Here is a 7,950-nt window from a genome sequence, read left to right as displayed (position 1 = left end):
ATCAATATTCATGTTTTTGAAGTTTCCTTAATCAACCTACGCATCAAAACGAAGCTAGTGATACTAGTAACACAATTAAAACATGAACTTTAACAATTTAACAACATTAACTCATCCAAAATCAAAGATTTAGCACACCCATTTCAAATGTTCAACTAGTTACTCAAAACAACGAATCGAGCAAACAAAACATATATTCATGTTATACACGAGCCATAGACACTAACTAACACCATTTCAAGTCAAAAACACGAATTTAGAGAAATCTAGAGTTTTAGAATTGTTACCCAAAAGAGATGAAGTTGGTATCAAATTGTAGAGGATGAAAAGAGGATCCCGAAAATGTAATTTGTTTTGATGTTTGCTTCTTGATCCGATTTTAGATGATGAATGATTGAATTGGGTGTTTGTGTGTGTGTTCTTGCTAGAGAGAAAGAGAGAGAGATGGAGGTGATTGAATGGTGGAAATGAATGGAGGAGGTGAAGGTTGACTAGTTGACCTAGTCATCTCTTTGCCCTCTTGGCAAGTTTAGTCCCTCAAGTTTCAAAGCGGGTGCGGGAATTAACCAAACGAATATTTTAAAACGCTCGAGTAAACGGGTGATGTCAAAATTAAATAGCGGGAATATAATGAACGTTACTCAACGGAACTATTAATTTAAATACGAAAGATTTTATATATATAAAAAAAAAAGACGGTGTTAAAATAAATTTAACGGAAAAACGCGGGATGTTACATTATCCACGCCTCAAAAGAAATTTCGTCCCGAAATTTAGTTGGAAGTAGTAGTCGTTGTATCTTCCTCGAGATCTTGTGTTACCAATTCTACGAATGAGGGAGAAGTACGTCCTAGGGTAATTCAACGAACTTGACGGTCGGGATCATATGTTGTTTACGGTTTGGTTTCATGATTCATGGTTTCAACCGGTCCTCCCAGGAAGTGAAGTGTACCATCGATAGTAAGCTCATCGAAAGGAATAACAAGTTCTTGTTTCGCAATACACGTCCTTAAGTTGACACATCGAATGTAGGATAAACGGAGACCCAAAATGAGTCGGAAAAGTCTAAACGGCTAGCGACGGGTCCAAAACACCCCAAGAATTTAAAGGATCGAAATATAGCGGATTTAGCTTCCTACGTTTCCCGATACGGATTGCACCTTTCCAAGGTGCGACTCTTAACGTGACGCGGTTTCCCACGTGGAATTTGAAATGTTTACGTCTAAATCGGCGTAGCTCATGGTGATTACGAGTCGCGTAGGGTTTTACCTGAATATGAATAAATTTTTCTCGGTTGCTCATGAATAATCCCGGTCCCGGTGAATTGGTCATCGTTTACTTGGTTCGACAAAAGGAGAATGACGTTTCCGGTCATATAAGGTTTCGAAGGCGTGGCGTCAATACTCGAATGAAAATTTTGTAGTAAGAGAGTTTGATTAAAGGCAAAGACGTTTCTCAAGAAAATTTGAAGTTGGTAATACAAATTCGTATTATGGTTTTCAAGACTTAAATCGTATGTTTGTTCGGTCCATCGGGTTGTGGATGGTACGCGGTACTCATGTCTAAATGCGGTCCCGAGGCTTTTTGTGAGGCACTCCAAAATCTAGAAGTGAAACGAGGATCTCGGTCCGAAACGGAGTACATTCCGTAAGGTATATTTGAACAAGTTTGTTAGGACAAGTTTCTCAAGAAAATTCGCGTCGCGAAAGATTTATCAGTTTCCAAAAACGTTCGTCGGGGCAAGTTCTCATCGGTTTCTGAAGAAAAAAAACGTTCGTCGGGACTATTCACCCTCGAGGTGAATACTAGTATAATGTGGAGAGTCTCTCCCTCCATTGAGAGTTTAGAGTAAAGATTTCCTGAACCGGAAGTACGAGTGTGATGAGAGAGAAGTTTCCGCCTCGGTGCGAGCATAACGAGTAAATTGTAGTTAGTCAATAAGACTGCGCGAGGACGAGCTAGTATACCCGTGTGACATACGGTTGAAGTCGAATGAAATCGGTAATTCATTCGGAAGCATAAGTATAGTTCGACAAAAGTCGAAGGGGTGTCCCCGGTATGGTTGTTATCAATATTCTCGGAGTTTTCAGATGTCCAACATGAATAGATGAAGTCATGTACATGGCTCATGGTGGTGTTTAGGTTGATCGAGTCTAACCACCATCACGTGTCACTAGAACTTTGGTATGTCTTACCGTAATATAACCACGTTGATCGAGTGTCGTTATATTACGCTAACTCATACCTCCATCCCCACATCACTCTATAGATTCAAGTTCGTGTCATCGCGAAAATCTAAAATGAACAAAATGTAACGACGTCTCAAACGTGACTCGTATTAAATCGAAAGAATTAGTGCAACTATAAAGAAGCGTTCCCCGAGGGAAGTGTATAAATGATTGTTCACGTCAATGTGGTTCGAGTCAGACAATAAGGTATTCAGGTATGAAAAGAGTAACGAGTCATGATAACGAGTAGCACGCAACCGTAGTGATAAATGTTGATGAGGATACTCACCTAGAGTAGTGATGGTAGTAACACCAAAAAGTAGATAGTAAGAAACACCAGTGGGAAACCGATAGTAAGTTGAAACGGTGGCAAATAACAATCCGGGAGACAGAGTTCCCGAACAAGTGTGACTAATGAAGTCGTCGTCATCCATACGTGTATGAATCATGAATTTACGTGTGTTACCAAAAAGTGGCGGAATACGAGTTCGTATGATGAAGGTTGGGTACCATTAAAAAGTTTGCCTAAGAATGATTCAAGTATAATGCACAAGTAGTCAAGTAAGTGCTATCTATAGCAAATGTATGTCAGAATGCAAATGCTAACTATCCGGTTGTAGTCTAGACTCACTAATGCGTCCTAACGACTCTGTTAGACACACTAATGCATGTCCTAGTTCCCTACAACCAACGCTCTGATACCACTTGTAACGACCCGACCAAAACCGTTATTGACGGCGCCGTTAACTTAGGTCCCGTTGCGTGGTCGTAGTCCCTATATGAGACTCGTTTGACCAAAATTATGTCGCATTCATTTGAAAGGTACAAGACTTGCAAGTTTAGTTTACAAAACCGTTCGACAACAAGTCTAAGTTTACAAAAGTCATAAAGTATAAATGAAATAACTTGCGACATAATTAGTTTAAAAACACAGTTGCTATAAATAGCGTAAGTATGTGAACAAAAGTTTGAATCCAAAAGTGCTATCCCTAGCGTATGCATGCATGGTTGACTCCAATCAAGTAATCAAAGAGTGCGGAAGCATGTATCAAGTAGCCAAGTATGAACCTGAGAAAACATGTAGAAAACTGTCAACGAAAAACGTTGGTGAGATCATAAATGTATTTGTGAAAGTATGTTTTTGAATCACAAGGTTTAGTATCAAGGCATATACATCTCTAAAGATGTGTTTGTAAACCATAAGATTTAGTATAAAGTGAATATCAAGCGTATACATCCCAAAAGATGTTGTCTGTATCACGAGCACCCAATTACCAAAACTTAACTGAATCTTACCTCTGCATAATAGTGTTAGAACCTACACTATATACCGAAAATACGTTTCATCCGTCAGATGAGGGTTCGTCAAACCCGCATGGCCACACAACATAAGTTCTCGCTCACACCCTACAAGTGTAACTAATGGTAATTGGACTTGAGGATTTTCGTTCTAACTCGTATGTATCTTTGCTCTTGTATTCGTATTTGTGTTCAAAGTATGAAAGTATAAACCGTATGAATGTATATAAAGTATATGTTTCTCAGCCCACGATTTAAAAGTATAAAAGTATTTGAAAGGGTGGGACTATGATCTCACCTCGAGTGCACGAGTATAAAAGTACTTCACAAAGTAACGTATGCATGAAAGTTGCTTAGCCTTGACCTAAACAAGTAAGTTGTGTCAATTAACCGGTTACGATACAAGGTCGGGTGAAATGTGTTCAATTAGTCCTATGGCTCAATACGACTCGATTAATATAGCACGCGGATCAATTTGTCAAGTTTCATGCACGACACAAGTAGTTAAGCATGTTAGAACGATTGTATAATCGTTTGGTTAAGTTTGACTAAAAGTCAAACTTGGTCAAAGTCAACGGGGTCGGGTCGGGTGTCCGACAATTTTCTCATGATGAGAAGTCATATACGAGCATAATAGTCAAGTTTCATGGTAAACGGGGTTATAGTAAAGTGGGAAACATTTTTGTGACATGAAAAACAAAGACAAAATGAGCTGGGCAGATGCGCGGCGCGCTATGGGTTGCGCGGCGCGCACCCAAGTGTAAATCCTGGTCAGAACTTAACCACGAAGGCAAACATATGGGATTTCTAATTCTGCGCGGCGCGCGGGTATATGCGCGGCGCGCAATACCTGGGAAACATGCAGTTTGCAGAAAAATGGTCCAAGTCACGAACCAAAATACAATTTAACACATCTCATGCACCGAAAACACTTAGAACATGTATCTTATACCATCAGAAAGCTCTTTTGACAAGGAATACAATTAACTACCTTTCACAAGCAAAAACATCAATTACAATAACCGAAAACTCGTCAATTGATCAAGAAAGTTTTATTTTCAAAGTTTCAAGTTCGTAAAACGTATTTTATGATCCGGGAATCCAATTTACACATACGATATGCCGTTTTGAAGGTAATGAAACATACATTACAACTAAACACTAACAATTAACATTACATGGCATTCGAAACATCAAAAGCTCGTTTTAAGTCTATCCAACCCTAACCAAAATCCGCAAAAATCAATATTCATGTTTTTGAAGTTTCCTTAATCAACCTACGCATCAAAACGAAGCTAGTGATACTAGTAACACAATTAAAACATGAACTTTAACAATTTAACAACATTAACTCATCCAAAATCAAAGATTTAGCACACCCATTTCAAATGTTCAACTAGTTACTCAAAACAACGAATCGAGCAAACAAAACATATATTCATGTTATACACGAGCCATAGACACTAACTAACACCATTTCAAGTCAAAAACACGAATTTAGAGAAATCTAGAGTTTTAGAATTGTTACCCAAAAGAGATGAAGTTGGTATCAAATTGTAGAGGATGAAAAGAGGATCCCGAAAATGTAATTTGTTTTGATGTTTGCTTCTTGATCCGATTTTAGATGATGAATGATTGAATTGGGTGTTTGTGTGTGTGTTCTTGCTAGAGAGAAAGAGAGAGAGATGGAGGTGATTGAATGGTGGAAATGAATGGAGGAGGTGAAGGTTGACTAGTTGACCTAGTCATCTCTTTGCCCTCTTGGCAAGTTTAGTCCCTCAAGTTTCAAAGCGGGTGCGGGAATTAACCAAACGAATATTTTAAAACGCTCGAGTAAACGGGTGATGTCAAAATTAAATAGCGGGAATATAATGAACGTTACTCAACGGAACTATTAATTTAAATACGAAAGATTTTATATATATAAAAAAAAAGACGGTGTTAAAATAAATTTAACGGAAAAACGCGGGATGTTACACTTGTAACTTATATTTCCGACTATAAACCTATACTTTTTCTGTTTAGATTCATAAAATATAGTTCATTATTAAACCATAGCAATTTGATTCACTCAAAACGGATTTAAAATGAAGAAGTTATGGGTAAAACAAGATTGGATATTTTTTGATTTTTGTAGCTACGGGAAATATTAACAATTCTATACAAATCATATCCTAGCTAACTTATATTGTATTATTCATGTATTCTAATATATTATGTAATCTTGGAATACCATAGACACGTATGCAAATGTTTTGACATATCATATCGACCCATGTATATATATTATTTGGAACAACCATAGACACTCTATATGCAGTAATGTTGGAGTTAGCTATACAGGGTTGAGGTTGATTCCAAAAATATATATACTTTGAGTTGTGATCTAGCCTGAGACGTGTATACACTGGGTCGTGGATTGATTCAAGATAATATATATCGATTTATTTCTGTACATCTAACTGTGGACAACTAGTTGTAGGTTACTAACGAGGACAGCTGACTTAATAAACTTAAAACATCAAAATGTATTAAAAGTGTTGTAAATATATTTTGAACATACTTTGATATATATGTACATATTTGTTATAGGTTCGTGAATCGACCAGTGGCCAAGTCTTACTTCTCGACGAAGTAAAAATATGTGAAAGTGAGTTATAGTCCCACTTTTAAAATCTAATATTTTGGGATGAGAATACATGCAGTTTTATAAATGTTTTACGAAATAGACACAAGTAATTGAAACTACATTATATGGGTGAATGATCGAAGCCGAATATGCCCCTTTTGCTTGGTAGCCTAAGAATTAGTAAACCGATATACTAATTGATGTGAATCCTAAATATAGGTCTATTGGGCCTAACGAACCCCATCCAAAATACCGGATGCTTTAGTACTTCGAATTCGTTTTTATCATGTCCGAAGGATTTTCCGGAATGATAGGGGATATTCTTATATGCATCTTGTTAATGTCGGTTACCAGGTGTTCACCGTATGAATGAATTTTATCTTTATGTATGAGATGTATATTGAAATATGAAATCTTGTGGTCTATTATTATGATTTGATAATATATAGGTTAAACCTATATAACTCACCAACATTTTTGTTGACGTTTTAAGCATGTTTATTTTCAGGTGATTATTAAGAGCTTCCGCTGTCGCATACTTAAATAAGGACGAGATTTGGAGTCCATGCTTGTATGATATTGTGTAAAAACTGCATTCAAGAAACTTATTTCGTTGTAACATATTTGTATTGTAAACCATTATGTAATGGTCGTATGTAAACAGGATATTTTAGATTATCATTATTTGATAATCTACGTAAAGTTTTTTAAACCTTTATTGATGAAATAAAGGTTATGGTTTATTTAAAAATGAATGCAGTCTTTGAAAAACGTCTCATATAGAGGTCAAAACCTCGCAACGAAATCAATTAATATGGAACGTTTTTAATCAATAAGAACGGGACATTTCACTTTACCCCTGGTGGTGTCTTAACACCTCGACACTTCACCCGTCATATTTCTTACAGTGGCATCTTAACACCTCGATGCTTCACCCCTTCATAATTCCTGGAGTGGTGTCTTAGCACATCGACACTTCACTCGTCACGTGAAACGTGGTGCCTTAGCACCTCGACACTTCACCTCTCACGCTAAATAAATAAATACATTATATAAGTACACGCATAATTATTCCACTCACCTTAACACCTTTGGTGAACGATAACCCAAGCTTGCAACCTTCAATGTAACGCACCTATTACGTTATGCACATAATCAATCATACAATCAAGTTGGTCAACCAACTCACTCCCCATTCTAGTGTCATTTCGACCCATAGTGCAATTGTGACCCATTTGCACCATTACACTAACACTAGGTCGAGAATACTCCAAATCACTAACATAAATCGATTATGGTCTTAAAACATTTATTAACACAATGTTAATGCATTTTCATACTCATTTGACAACTTAGGTCACCCAAGACTCATTTGACCCATTTCAAGGTCAGCACACCCATTTGGGTCATCCACAAACCCAAATAACCCTTATTAACTTAGCAACAAGGTGTGCTAGCGATTTACTAACCATTTAAGACCCATAAACACAATTTATTACTTTAAAACCCTAGGTTAGTCACTCTTGGGTCTTTATGACACAATCTTACCCAAAAACCCCAAATCACTAGCAAATGGGTTTTATGTTCACCATTGACCCAAACTGTAACGACTCTACTTTTTTTCGTTATCTTTTACCGTTTATTATTTAACGCCCGTTAATTTTTATTCGTGCCACGTCATTTCTATGACCTATATTATTATTTTTGTAATAATATATTAATTATTACGTGTTATGTGAATATTTGTATTCATATTTAAAGTTGTACGTTTCTACGTGTCGTGGATTTCTATCC

This window comes from Rutidosis leptorrhynchoides, chromosome 4, assembly GCF_046630445.1.
Source record: "Rutidosis leptorrhynchoides isolate AG116_Rl617_1_P2 chromosome 4, CSIRO_AGI_Rlap_v1, whole genome shotgun sequence".
In the NCBI taxonomy this organism is placed as follows: Eukaryota; Viridiplantae; Streptophyta; class Magnoliopsida; order Asterales; family Asteraceae; genus Rutidosis; species Rutidosis leptorrhynchoides.
The sequence above is the reverse complement of the archived record's forward strand: the minus strand, read 5'-3'. Positions refer to the sequence as shown.